Source organism: Schistocerca cancellata, chromosome 9 (assembly GCF_023864275.1).
Source record: "Schistocerca cancellata isolate TAMUIC-IGC-003103 chromosome 9, iqSchCanc2.1, whole genome shotgun sequence".
Lineage (NCBI taxonomy): Eukaryota > Metazoa > Arthropoda > Insecta > Orthoptera > Acrididae > Schistocerca > Schistocerca cancellata.
Genome location: NC_064634.1, coordinates 459,286,708 through 459,302,349, shown reverse-complemented (window position 1 = coordinate 459,302,349; position 15,642 = coordinate 459,286,708).

The window sequence follows — 15,642 nt, the reverse complement described above, 5'->3', positions numbered from 1 at the left end:
ATCGGGACGCTATTTGAGTGTTCCATCGTCATTACGAGGCCCTGAATGTTACAATTAACTATCAGTTTTGCGTCCGATTCGAAAATCTAGACTCACAGGAAAACGACAATAACGTGCCCGAGGCAGCAATAGACCCATGGAGACAAGACGGCTGGAGGACGATGTATTGAATCGGGACGAAATTTGAGTGTTCCATCGTCGTTAGGAGGCACTGAACGTTTTGCGTCCGATTCGATAATCTAGACTCACAGGAGAACGACCATAAGGTGCCCGAGGCAGCAATAGACCCATGAAGACAAGTCGGCTGGAGAACGATGTATTGAATCGGGACGCAATTTGAGTGTTCCATCGTCATTAGGAGGCCCTGAACGTTACAATTATCTATCAGTTTTGCGTCCGATACGATAATCTAGACTCACAGGAGAACGACCATAAGGTGCCAGAGGCAGCAATGGACCCATGAAGACAAGTCGGCTGGAGGACGATGTATTGAATCTCGACGCAATATTAGTGTTCCATCGTCATTAGGAGGCCCCGAACGTTACAATTAACTATCAGTTTTGCGTCCGATTCGATAATCTAGACTCACAGCAGAACAACCATAAGGTGCCCGTGGCAGCAATAGCCGGCCGCGGTGGTCTAGCGGTTCAGGCGCTCAGTCCGGAACCGCGCGACTGCTACGGTCGCAGGTTCGAATCCTGCCTCGGGCATGGATGTGTGTGATGTCCTTAGGTTAGTTAGGTCTAAGTAGTTCTAAGTTCTAGGGGACTGATGACCACAGATGTTAAGTCCCATAGTGCTCAGAACCATTTGAACCATTTGTGGCAGCAATAGACCCATGGAGACAAGTCGGCTGGAGGACGATGTATTGAATCTCGACGCAATTTCAGTGTTCCATCGTCATTAGGAGGCCATGAGCGTTTCAATTAACTATCAGTTTTGCGTCCGATTCGATAATCTAGACTCACAGGAGAACGACCATAAGGTGTCCGAAGCAGCAATAGACCCATGGAGACAAGTCGGCTGGAGGACGATGTATTGAATCGGGACGCAATTTGAGTGTTCCATCGTCATTAGGAGGCCCTGAACGTTACGATTAACTATCAGTTTTGCGTCCGATTCGATAATCTAGACTCACAGGAGAACGACCATAAGGTGCCCGAGGCAGCAATAGACAAATGGAGACAAGTCGGCTGGAGGACGATGTATTGAATCGGGACGCAATTTGAGTGTTCCATCGTCATTAGGAGGCCCTGAGCGTTTCAATTAACTATCAGTTTTGCGTCCGATTCGATAATCTAGACTAACAGGAGAGTGACAATAACGTGCCCGAAGCAGCAATAGACCCATGGAGAAAAGTCGGCTGGAGGACAATGTATTGAATCGGGACGCAATTTGAGTGTTCCATCGTCATTAGGAGGCCCTGAACGTCACAATTTACTATCAGTTTTGCGTCCGATTCGATAATCTACACTCACAGGAGAACGACCATAAGGTGCCCGAGGCAGCAATAGACCCATGCAGGCAAGTCGGCTGGAGGACGATGTATTGAATCGGGACGCAATTTGAATGTTCCATCGTCATTAGGAGGCCCTGAACGTCACAATTTACTATCAGTTTTGCGCCCGATTCGATAATCTACACTCACAGGAGAACGACCATAAGATGCCCGAGGCAGCAATAGACCCATGTAGGCAAGTCGGCTGGAGGACGATGTATTGAATCGGGAGGCAATTTGAGGGTTCCATCGTCATTAGGAGACCCTGAACGTTACAATTAACTATCAGATTTGCGTCCGATTCGATATTCTAGACTCACAGGAGAACGACCATAAGGTGCCCGAGGCGGCAACAGACCCACGGAGACAAGTCGCCTGGAGGACGATGTATTGAATCTCGACACAATTTGAGTTTTCCATCGTTATTACGAGGCCCTGAACGTTACAATTAACTATCAGTTTTGCGTCCGATTCGATAAGCTAGACTCACAAGAGAACGCCCGTAAGGTGCCCGAGGCAGCAATAGACCCATGGAGAGAAGTCGGCTGGAGGACGATGTATTGAATCTCGACGCAATTTTAGTGTTCCATCGTCATTAGGAGGCCCTGAGCGTTTCTATTAACTATCAGTTTTGCATCCGATTCGATAATCTAGACTCACAGAAGAACGACCATAAGGTGCCCGAGGCAGCAATAGACCCATGGAGACAAGTCGCCTGGAGGACGATGTACTGAATCGGGACGCAATTTGAGTGTTCCATCGTCATTACGAGGCCCTGAATGTTACAATTAACTATCAGTTTTGCGTCCGATTCGAAAATCTAGACTCACAGGAGTACGACAATAACGTGCCCGAGGCAGCAATAGACCCATGGAGACAAGACGGCTGGAGGACGATGTATTGAATCGGGACGCAATTTGAGTGTTCCATCGTCGTTAGGAGGCACTGAACGTTTTGCGTCCGATTCGATAATCTAGACTCACAGGAGAACGACCATAAGGTGCCCGAGGCAGCAATAGACCCATGGAGACAAGTCGGCTGGAGGACGATGTATTGATTCTCGACGCAATTTCAGTGTTCCATCGTCATTAGGAGGCCCTGAGCGTTTCAATTAACTATCAGTTTTGCGTCCGATTCGATAATCTAGACTCACAGGAGAACGACAATAAGGTGCCCGAAGCAGCAGTACACCCATGGAGACAAGTCGGCTGGAGGACGATGTATTGAATCGGGACGCAATTTGAGCGTTCCAACGTCATTAGGAGGCCCTGAACGTTACAATTAACTATCAGTTTTGCGTCCGATTCGATAATCTAGACTCACAGAAGAACGACCATAAGGTGCCCGAGGCAGCAATTGACCCATGGAGACAAGTCGCCTGGAGGACGATGTATTGAATCGGGACGCAATTTGAGTGTTCCATCGTCATTACGAGGCCCTGAATGTTACAATTAACTATCAGTTTTGCGTCCGATTCGAAAATCTAGACTCACAGGAGAACGAAAATAACGTGCCCGAGGCAGCAATAGACCCATGGAGACAAGTCGGCTGGAGTACGATGTATTGAATCTGAACGGTATTTTAGTGTTCCATCGTCATTAGGAGGCCCTGAACGTTACAATTATCTATCAGTTTTGCGTCCGATTCGATAATCTAGACTCACAGGTGAACGACCATAAGATGCCCGAGGCATCAATAGACCCGTGAAGACAAGTCGGCTGGAGGACGATGTATTGAATCTCGACGCAATTTGAGTGTTCCATCGTCATTAGGAGGCCCTGAACGTTACAATTAACTATCAGTTTTTCGTTCGATTCGATAATCTAGACTCACAGGAGTACGACCATAAGGTGCCCGTGGCAGCAATAGACCCATGGAGACAAGTCGGCTGGAGGACGATGTATTGAATCGGGACGCAATTTGAGTGTTCCATCGTCATTAAGAGGCCGTGAACGTTACAATTAACTGCCAGTTTTGCGTCCGAAACGATAATCTAGACTCACAGCAGAACGACCATAAGGTGCCTGAGGCCGCAATAGAGCAATGGACACAAGTAGGCTGGATGACGATGTATTGAATCTCGACACAATTTGAGTGTTCCATCGTCATTAGGAGGCACTGAACGAAACAATTAACTATCAGTTTTGCGTCCGATTCGATAAGCTAGACTCACAAGAGAACGACCATAAGGTGCCCGAGGCAGCAATAGACCCATGGAGACAAGTTGGCTGGAGGACGATGTATTGAATCTCGACGCAATTTGAGTGTTCCATCGTCATTAGGAGGCCCTGAGCGTTTCAATTAACTATCAGTTTTGCGTCCGATTCGATAATCTAGACTCACAGAAGAACGACCATAAGGTGCCCGAGGCAGCAATAGACCCATGGAGACAAGTCGCCTGGAAGACGATGTTTTGAATCGGGACGCAATTTGAGTGTTCCATCGTCATTACGAGGCCTTGAATGTTACAATTATCTATCAGTTTGGCGTCCGATTCGAAAATCTAAACTCACAGGAGAACGACAATAACGTGCCCGAGGCAGCAATAGACGCATGGAGACAAGACGGCTGGAGGACGATGTATTGATTCTCAACGCAATTTGAGTGTTCCATCGTCATTAGGAGGCCCTGAACGTTACAATTAACTATCAGTTTTGCGTCCGATTCGATAATCTAGACTCACAGGAGAACGACCATAAGGTGCCCTAAGCAGCAATAGACCCATGAAGACAAGTCGGCTGGAGAACGATGTACTGAATCGGGACGCAATTTGAGTGTTCCATCGTCATTAGGAGGCCCTGAACGTTACAATTATCTATCAGTTTTGCGTCCGATACGATAATCTAGACTCACAGGAGAACGACCATTAGGTGCCCGAGGCAGCATTGGACCCATGAAGACAAGTCGGCTGGAGGACGATGTATCGAATCTCGACGCAATTTGAGTGTTCCATCGTCATTAAGAGGCCGTGAACGTTACAATTAACTATCAGTTTTGCGTCCGATTCGATAATCTAGACTCACAGCAGAACGACCATAAGGTGCCCGAGGCCGCAATAGACCAATGGACACAAGTCGGCTGGATGACGATGTATTGAATCGGGACGCAATTTGAGTGTTCCATCGTCATTAGGGGGCCCTGAACGTTACAATTAAACATTAGTTTTGCGTCCGATTCGATAATCTAGACTCACAGGGCAACGACCATAAGGTGCCCGTGGCCGCAATAGATCCATAGAGACAAGTCGGCTGGAGGACGGTGTGTTGAATCTCAACGCAATTTGAGTGTTCCATCGTCATTAGGAGGCCCTGAGCGTTTCAATTAACTATCAGTTTTGCGTCCGATGCGATAATCTAGACACACAGGAGAACGACCATAAGGTGCCCGAGGCAGCAATAGACTCATGGAGACAAGTCGGCTGGAGGACGATGTATTGAATCTCAACGGAATTTTAGTGTTCCATCGTCATTAGGAGGCCCTGAACGTTACAATTAACTATCGGTTTTGCGTCCGATTCGCTAATCTAGACTCACAGGAGATCGACCATAAGGCGCCCGAGCAGCAATAGACCCTTGGAGACAAGACGGCTGGAGGACGATGTATTGAATCTCGACGCAATTTGAATGTTCCATCGTCATTAGGAGGCCCTGAACGTTACAATTAACTATCAGTTTTGCGTCCGATTCGATAACCTAGACTCACAGCAGAACGACCATAAGGTGCCCGAGGCCGCAATAGACCATTGGACACAAGTCGGCTGGATGACGATGTATTGAATCGGGACGCAATTTGAGTGTTCCATCGTCATTAGTGGGCCCTGAACGTTACAATTAACCATCAGTTTTGCGTCCGATTAGATAATCTAGACTCACAGGAGAACGACATTAAGGTGCCCGAGGCAGCAATAGACCCATGGAGACAAGACGGGTGGAGGACGATGTATTGAATCTCAATGCAATTTGAGTGTTCCATCGTCATTAGGAGGCCCTGAACGTTACAATTAACTATCAGTTTTGGTTCCGATTCGATAAACTAGACTCACAGGAGAACGACCATAAGGTGCCCGTGGCAGCAATAGACTCATGGAGACAAGTCGGCTGGAGGACGATGTATTGAATCTCGACGCAATTTCAGTGTTCCATCGTCATTAGGAGGCCCTGAGCGATTCAATTAACTATTAGTTTTGCGTCCGATTCGATAATCTAGACTCACAGGAGAACGACCATAAGGTGTCCGAGGCAGCAATAGACCCATGGAGACATGTCGGCTGGAGGACGATGTATTGAATCGGGAGGCAATTTGAGTGTTCCATCGTCATTAGGAGGCCCTGAACGTTACGATTAACTATCAGTTTTGCGTCCGATTCGATAATCTAGACTCACAGGAGAACGACCATAAGGTGCCCGAGGCAGCAATAGACAAATGGAGACAAGTCGGCTGGAGGACGATGTATTGAATCAGGACGCAAATTGAGTGTTCCATCGTCATTAGGAGGCCCTGAGCGTTTCAATTAACTATCAGTTTTGCGTCCGATTCGATAATCTAGACTAACAGGAGAGTGACAATAACGTGCCCGAAGCAGCAATAGACCCATGGAGAAAAGTCGGCTGGAGGACAATGTATTGAATCGGGACGCAATTTGAGTGTTCCATCGTCATTAGGAGGCCCTGAACGTCACAATTTACTATCAGTTTTGCGTCCGATTCGATAATCTACACTCACAGGAGAACGACCATAAGGTGCCCGAGGCAGCAATAGACCCATGCAGGCAAGTCGGCTGGAGGACGATGTATTGAATCGGGACGCAATTTGAGTGTTCCATCGTCATTAGGAGGCCCTGAACGTCACAATTTACTATCAGTTTTGCGCCCGATTCGATAATCTACACTCACAGGAGAACGACCATAAGATGCCCGAGGCAGCAATAGACCCATGTAGGCAAGTCGGCTGGAGGACGATGTATTGAATCGGGAGGCAATTTGAGGGTTCCATCGTCATTAGGAGATCCTGAACGTTACAATTAACTATCAGATTTGCGTCCGATTCGATATTCTAGACTCACAGGAGAACGACCATAAGGTGCCCGAGGCGGCAACAGACCCACGGAGACAAGTCGCCTGGAGGACGATGTATTGAATCTCGACACAATTTGAGTTTTCCATCGTTATTACGAGGTCCTGAACGTTACAATTAACTATCAGTTTTGCGTCCGATTCGATAAGCTAGACTCACAAGAGAACGCCCGTAAGGTGCCCGAGGCAGCAATAGACCCATGGAGAGAAGTCGGCTGGAGGACGATGTATTGAATCTCGACGCAATTTTAGTGTTCCATCGTCATTAGGAGGCCCTGAGCGTTTCTATTAACTATCAGTTTTGCATCCGATTCGATAATCTAGACTCACAGAGGAACGACCATAAGGTGCCCGAGGCAGCAATAGAGCCATGGAGACAAGTCGCCTGGAGGACGATGTACTGAATCGGGACGCAATTTGAGTGTTCCATCGTCATTACGAGGCCCTGAATGTTACAATTAACTATCAGTTTTGCGTCCGATTCGAAAATCTAGACTCACAGGAGAACGACAATAACGTGCCCGAGGCAGCAATAGACCCATGGAGACAAGACGGCTGGAGGACGATGTATTGAATCGGGACGCAATTTGAGTGTTCCATCGTCGTTAGGAGGCACTGAACGTTTTGCGTCCGATTCGATAATCTAGACTCACAGGAGAACGACCATAAGGTGCCCGAGGCAGCAATAGACCCATGAAGACAAGTCGGCTGGATAACGATGTATTGAATCGGGACGCAATTTGAGTGTTCCATCGTCATTAGGAGGCCCTGAACGTTACAATTATCTATCAGTTTTGCGTCCGATACGATAATCTAGACTCACAGGAGAACGACCATAAGGTGCCAGAGGCAGCAATTGACCCATGAAGACAAGTCGGCTGGAGGACGATGTATTGAATCTCAACGCAATTTGAGTGTTCCATCGTCATTAGGAGGCCCTGTGCGTTTCAATTAACTATCAGTTCTGCGTCCGATTCAATAATCTAGACTCACAGGAGAACGACCATAAGGTGCCCGAGGTAGCAATAGACTCATGGAGACAAGTCGGCTGGAGGACGATTTATTGAATCTCGACGCAATATTAGTGTTCCATCGTCATTAGGAGGCCCTGAACGTTACAATTAACTATCAGTTTTGCGTCCGATTCGATAATCTAGACGCACAGCAGAGTGACCATAAGGTGTCCGAAGCAGCAATAGACCCATGGAGACAAGTCGGCTGGAGGACGATGTATTGAATCGGGACGCAATTTGAGTGTTCCATCATCATTAGGGGGCCCTGAACGTTACAATTAACAATCAGTTTTGCATCCGATTCGATAATCTAGACTCACAGAAGAACGACCATAAGGTGCCCGAGGCAGCAATAGACCCATGGAGACAAGTCGCCTGGAGGTCGATGTACTGAATCGGGACGCAATTTGAGTGTTCCATCGTCATTACGAGGCCCTGAATGTTACAATTAACTATCAGCTTTGCGTCCGATTCGGAAATCTAGACTCACAGGAGAACGACAATAACGTGCCCGAGGCAGCAATAGACCCATGGAGACAAGACGGCTGGAGGACGATGTATTGATTCTCAACGCAATTTGAGTGTTCCATCGTCATTAGGAGGCCCTGATCGTTACAATTAACTATCAGCTTTGCGTCCGATTCGAAAATCTAGACTCACAGGAGAACGACAATAACGTGCCCGAGGCAGCAATACACCCATGGAGACAAGTCCGCTGGAGGACGATGTATTGAATCTCGACGCAATTTCAGTGTTCCATCGTCATTAGGAGGCCCTGAGCGTTTCAATTAACTATCAGTTTTGCGTCCGATTCGATAATCTAGACTCACAGGAGAACGACCATAAGGTGTCCGAAGCAGCAATAGACCCATGGAGACAAGTCGGCTGGAGGACGATGTATTGAATCGGGACGCAATTTGAGTGTTTATCGTCATTAGGAGGCCCTGAACGTTACGATGAACTATCAGTTTTGCGTCCGATTCGATAATCTAGACTCACAGGAGAACGACCATAAGGTGCCCGAGGCAGCAATAGACAAATGGAGACAAGTCGGCTGGAGCACGATGTATTGAATCTCGACGCAATTTGAGTGTTCCATCGTCATTAGGAGGCTCTGAGCGTTTCAATTAACTATCAGTTTTGCGTCCGATTCGATAATCTAGACTAACAGGATAGTGACAATAACGTGCCCGAAGCAGCAATAGACCCATGGAGACAAGTCGGCTGGAGGACAATGTATTGAAACGGGACGCAATTTGAGTGTTCCATCTTCATTAGGAGGCCCTGAACGTTACAATTAACTATCAGTTGTGCGTCCGATTCGATAATCTAGACTCACAGGAGAACGACCATAAGGTGCCCGAGGCAGCAATAGACCCATGGAGACAAGTCGCCTGGAGGTCGATGTACTGAATCGGGACGCAATTTGAGTGTTCCATCGTCATTACGAGGCCCTGAATGTTACAATTAACTATCAGTTTTGCATCCGATTCGAAAATCTAGACTCACAGGAGAACGACAATAACGTGCCCGAGGCAGCAATAGACCCATGGAGAAAAGACGGCTGGAGGACGATGTATTGATTCTCAACGCAATTTGAGTGTTCCATCGTCATTAGGAGGCCCTGATCGTTACAATTAACTATCAGTTTTGCGTCCGATTCGATAATCTAGACTCACAGGGCAACGACCATAAGGTGCCCGAGGCCGCATTAGATCCATGGAGAAAAGTCGGCTGGAGGACGGTGTGTTGAATCTCAAAGCAATTTGAGTGTTCCATCGTCATTAGGAGGCACTGATCGTTTCAATTAACTATCAGTTTTGCGTCCGATTTGATAATCTAGACTCACAGGAGAACGACCATAAGGCGCCCGAGCAGCAATAGACCCTTGGAGACAAGTCGGCTGGAGGACGATGTATTGAATCTCGACGCAATTTGAGTGTTCCATCGTCATTAGGAGGCCGTGAACGTTACAATTAACTATCAGTTTTGCGTCCGATTCGATAATCTAGACTAACAGGAGAGTGACAATAACGTGCCCGAAGCAGCAATAGACCCATGGAGACAAGTCGGCTGCAGGACAATGTATTGAAACGGGACGCAATTTGAGTGTTCCATCTTCATTAGGAGGCCCTGAACGTTACAATTAACTATCAGTTTTGCGTCCGATTCGATAATCTAGACTCACAGGAGAACGACCATAAGGCGCCCGAGCAGCAATAGACCCTTGGAGACAAGTCGGCTGGAGGACGATGTATAGAATCTCGACGCAATTTGAGTTTTCCATCGTCATTACGAGGCCCTGAACGTTACAATTAACTATCAGTTTTGCGTCCGATTCGATAATCTAGACTCACAGGAGAACGACCATAAGGTGCCCGAGGCCGCAATAGACCAATGGTCACAACTCGGCTGGATGACGATGTATTGAATCGGGACGCAATTTGAATGTTCCATCATCATTAGGGGGCCCTGAACGTTACAATTAACAATCAGTTTTGCGTCCGATTAGATAATCTAGACTCACAGGAGAACGACCATAAGGTGTCCGAGGCAGCAATATACCCATCGAGACAAGTCGGCTGGAGGACGATGTTTTGAATCGGGACGCAATTTGAATGTTCCATCGTCATTAGGAGGCCCTGAACGTCACAATTTACTATCAGTTTTGCGTCCGATTCGATAATCTACACTCACAGGAGAACGACCATAAGGTGCCCGAGGCAGCAATAGATCCATAGAGACAAGTCGGCTGGAGTACGATGTGTTGAATCTCAACGCAATTTGAGTGCTCCATCGTCATAAGGAGGCCCTGCGCGTTTCAATTAACTATCTGTTTTTCGTCCGATTCGATAATCTGGACTCACAGGAGAACGACCATAAGGTGCCCGAGGCAGCAATAGACTCATGAAGACAAGTCGGCTGGAGGACGATGTATTGAATCGGGACGCAATTTGAGTGTTCCATCGTCATTAGGAGGCCCTGAACGTTACATTAACCTATCAGATTTGCGTCCGATTCGATATTCTAGACTCACAGGAGAAAGACCATAAGGTGCCCGAGGCAGCAATAGACCCATGAAGACAAGTCGGCTGGAGGACGATGTATTGAATCGGGACGCAATATTAGTGTTCCATCGTCATTAGGAGGCCCTGAACGTTACAATTAACTATCAGTTTTGCGTCCGATTCGATAATCTAGACTCACAGGAGAACGACCTTAAGGCGCCCGAGCAGCAATAGACCCTTGGAGACAAGTCGGCTGGAGGACGATGTATTGAATCTCGACGCAATTTGAGTGTTCCATCGTCATTAGGAGGCCCTGAGCGTTTCAATTAACTATCAGTTTTGCGTCCTATTCGATAATCTAGAGACACAGGAGAACGACCATAAGGTGCCCGTGGCAGCAATAGACTCATGGAGACAAGTCGGCTGGAGGACGATGTATTGAATCGGGTCGCAATTTGAGTGTTCCATCGTCATTAGGAGGCCCTGAACGTTACAATTACCTATCAGATTTGCGTCCGAATCGATATTCTAGACTCACAGGAGAACGACCATAAGGTGCCCGAGGCGGCAACAGACCCATGGAGACAAGTCGGCTGGAGGACGAAATATTGAATCTCGACACAATTTGAGTGTTCCATCGTCATTACGGGGCCCTGAACGTTATATGTAACTTTCAGTTTTGCGTCCGATTCGATAATCTAGACTCACAAGAGAACGACCATAAGGTGCCCGAGGCAGCAATAGACCCATGGAGACAAGTCGCCTGGAGGACGATGTATTGAATCTCGACGCAATTTGAGTGTTCCATCGTCATTAGGAGGCCCTGAGCGTTTCAATTAACTATCAGTTTTGCGTCCGATTCGATAATCTAGACTCACAGGAGAACGACAATAAGGTGCCCGAAGCAGCAATACACCCACGGAGACAAGTCGGCTGGAGGACGATGTATTGAATCTCGACGCAATTTGAGTGTTCCATCGTCATTAGGAGGCCGGGAACGTTACAATTAACTATCAGTTTTGCGTCCGATTCGATAATCTAGAATCACATCAGAACGACCATAAGGTGCCCGAGGCCGCAATAGACCAATGGACACAAGTCGGCTGGATGACGATGTATTGAATCGGGACGCAATTTGAGTGTTCCATCGTCATTAGGGGGCCCTGAACGTTACAATTAACCATTAGTTTTGCGTCCGATTCGATAATCTAGACTCATGGTAGAACGACCATAAGGTGCCCGAGGCCGCATTAGATCCATGGAGACAAGTCGGCTGGAGGACGGTGTGTTGAATCTCAACGCAATTTGAGTGTTCCATCGTCATTAGGAGGCCCTGATCGTTTCAATTAACTATCAGTTTTGCGTCCTATTCGATAATCTAGAGTCACAGGAGAACGACCATAAGGTGCCCGTGGCAGCAATAGACTCATGGAGACAAGTCGGCTGGAGGACGATGTATTGAATCTCGACGCAATTTGAGTGTTCCATCGTCATTAGGTGGCCCTGAGCGATTCAATTAACTATTAGTTTTGCGTCCGATTCGATAATCTAGACTCCAAGGAGAACGACCATAAGGTGTCCGAGGCAGCAATAGACCCATGGAGACAAGTCGGCTGGAGGACGATGTATTGAATCGGGAGGCAATTTGAGTGTTCCATCGTCATTAGGAGGCCCTGAACGTTACAATTAACTATCAGATTTGGGTCCGATTCGATATTCTAGACTCACAGGAGAACGACCATAAGGTGCCCGAGGCGGCAACAGACCCACGGAGACAAGTCGGCTGGAGTACGATGTATTGAATCTCGACAAAATTTGAGTGTTCCACCGTCATTAGGAGGCCCTGAACGTTACAATTAACTATCAGTTTTGCGTCCGATTCGATAATCTAGACTCACAGGAGAACGACCATAAGGTGCCCGAAGCTGCAATAGACCCATCGAGACAAGTCGGCTGGAGGACGATGTATTGAATCGGGACGCAATTTGAGTGTTCAATCGTCATTAGGAGGCCCTGAGCGTTTCAATTAACTATCAGTTTTGCGTCCGATTCGATAATCTAGACTCACAGGAGAACGACAATAAGGTGCCCGAAGCAGCAGTAGACACATGGAGACAAGTCGGCTGGAGGACGATATATTGAATCGGGACGCAATTTGAGTGTTCCATCGTCATTAGGAGGCCCTGAACGTTACAATTAACTATCAGTTTTGCGTCCGATTCGATAATCTAGACTTACAGAAAAACGACCATAAGGCGCCCGAGCAGCAATAGACACTTGGAGACAAGTCGGCAGGAGGACGATGTATTGAATCTCGACGCAATTTGATTGTTCCATCGTCATTAGGAAGCCCTGAACGTTACAATTAACTATCAGTTTTGCGTCCGATTCGATAATCTAGACTCACAGGAGAACGACAATAAGGTGCCCGAAGCAGCAGTAGACACATGGAGACAAGTCGGCTGGAGGACGATATATTGAATCGGGACGCAATTTGAGTGTTCCATCGTCATTAGGAGGCCCTGAACGTTACAATTAACTATCAGTTTTGCGTCCGATTCGATAATCTAGACTTACAGGAAAACGACCATAAGGCGCCCGAGCAGCAATAGACACTTGGAGACAAGTCGGCAGGAGGACGATGTATTGAATCTCGACGCAATTTGATTGTTCCATCGTCATTAGGAAGCCCTGAAAGTTACAATTAACTATCAGTTTTGCGTCCGATTCGATAATCTAGACTCACAGGAGAACGACCATAAGCTGCCCGAGGCGGCAACAGAGCCACGGAGACAAGTCGGCTGGAGGACGATGTATTGAATCTCGACACAATTTGAGTTTTCCATCGTTATTAGGAGGCCCTGAACGTCACAATTAACTATCAGTTTTGCGTCCGATTCGATAAGCTAGACTCACAAGAGAACGACCGTAAGGTGCCCGAGGCAGCAATAGACCCATGGAGACAAGTTGGCTGGAGGACGATGTATTGAATCTCGACGCAATTTTAATGTTCCATCGTCATTAGGAGGCCCTGAGCGTTTCTATTAACTATGAGTTTTGCGTCCGATTCGATAATCTAGACTCACAGAAGAACGACCATAAGGTGCCCGAGGCAGCAATAGACCCATGGAGACAAGTCGCCTGGAGGACGATGTACTGAATCGGGACGCAATTTGAGTGTTCCATCGTCATTACGAGGCCCTGAATGTTACAATTAACTATCAGTTTTGCGTCCGATTCGAAAATCTAGACTCACAGGAGAACGACAATAACGTGCCCGAGGCAGCAATAGACCCATGGAGACAAGACGGCTGGAGGACGATGTATTGAATCGGGACGCAATTTGAGTGTTCCATCGTCGTTAGGAGGCACTGAACGTTTTGCGTCCGATTCGATAATCTAGACTCACAGGAGAACGACCATAAGGTGCCCGAGGCAGCAATAGACCCATGCAGGCAAGTCGGCTGGAGGACGATGTATTGAATCGGGACGCAATTTTAGTGTTCCATCGTCTTTAGGAGGCCCTGAACGTTACAATTAACTATCAGTTTTGCGTCCGATTCGATAATCTAGACTCGCAGGGCAACGACCATAAGGTGCCCGAGGCCGCAATAGATAGATTGAGACAAGTCGGCTGGAGGACGATGTGTTGAATCTCAACGCAATTTGAGTGTTCCATCGTCATTAGGAGGCCCTGATCGTTTCAATTAACTATCAGATATGCGTCCGATTCGATATTCTAGACTCACAGGAGAACGACCATAAGGTGCCCGGGGCGGCAACAGACCCACGGAGACAAGTCGGCTGGAGGACGATGTATTGAATCTCGACGCAATTTTAGTGTTCCATCGTCATTAGGAGGCCCTGAGCGTTTCTATTAACTATCAGTTTTGCATCCGATTCGATAATCTAGACTCACAGAAGAACGACCATAAGGTGCCCGAGGCAGCAATAGACCCATGGAGACAAGTCACCTGGGGGTCGATGTACTGAATCGGGACGCAATTTGAGTGTTCCATCGTCATTACGAGGCCCTGAATGTTACAATTAACTATCAGCTTTGCGTCCGATTCGAAAATCTAGACTCACAGGAGAACGAAAATAACGTGCCCGAGGCAGCAATAGACCCATGGAGACAAGACAGCTGGAGGACGATGTATTGATTCTCAACGCAATTTGAGTGTTCCATCGTCATTAGGAGGCCCTGATCGTTACAAGTAACTATCAGTTTTGCGTCCGATTCGATAATCTAGGCTCACAGGAGAACGACCACAAGGTGCCCGAGGCAGCAATAGACCGATGAAGACAAGTCGGCTGGAGGACGATGTATTGAATCTCAGCGCAATTTGAGTGTTCCATCGTCATTAGGAGGCCCTGAGCGTTTCAATTAACTATCAGTTCTGCGTCCGATTCGATAATCTAGACTCACAGGAGAACGACCATAAGGTGCCTGAGGTAGCAATAGACTCATGGAGACAAGTCGGCTGGAGGACGATGTATTGAATCTCGACGCAATATTAGTGTTCCATCGTCATTAGGAGGCCCTGAACGTTACAATTAACTATTAGTTTTGCGTCCGATTCGATAATCTAGACTCACAGCAGAACGACCATAAGGTGCCCGTGGCAGCAATGGACCCATGGAGACAAGTCGGCTGGAGGACGATGTATTGAATCTCGACGCAATTTCAGTGTTCCATCGTCATTAGGAGGCCCTGAGCGTTTCAATTAGCTATCAGTTTTGCGTCCGATTCGATAATCTAGACTCACAGGAGAACGACCATAAGGTGTCCGAAGCAGCAATAGACTCATGGAGACAAGTCGGCTGCAGGACGATGTATTGAATCGGGACGCAATTTGAGTGTTCCATCGTCATTAGGAGGCCCTGAACGTTACGATTAACTATCACTTTTGCGTCCGATTCGATAATCTAGACTCACAGGAGAACGACCATAAGGTGCCCGAGGCAGCAATAGACAAATGGAGACAAGTCGGCTTTAGGACGATGTATTGAATCTCGACGCAATTTGAGTTTTCCATCGTCATTAGGAG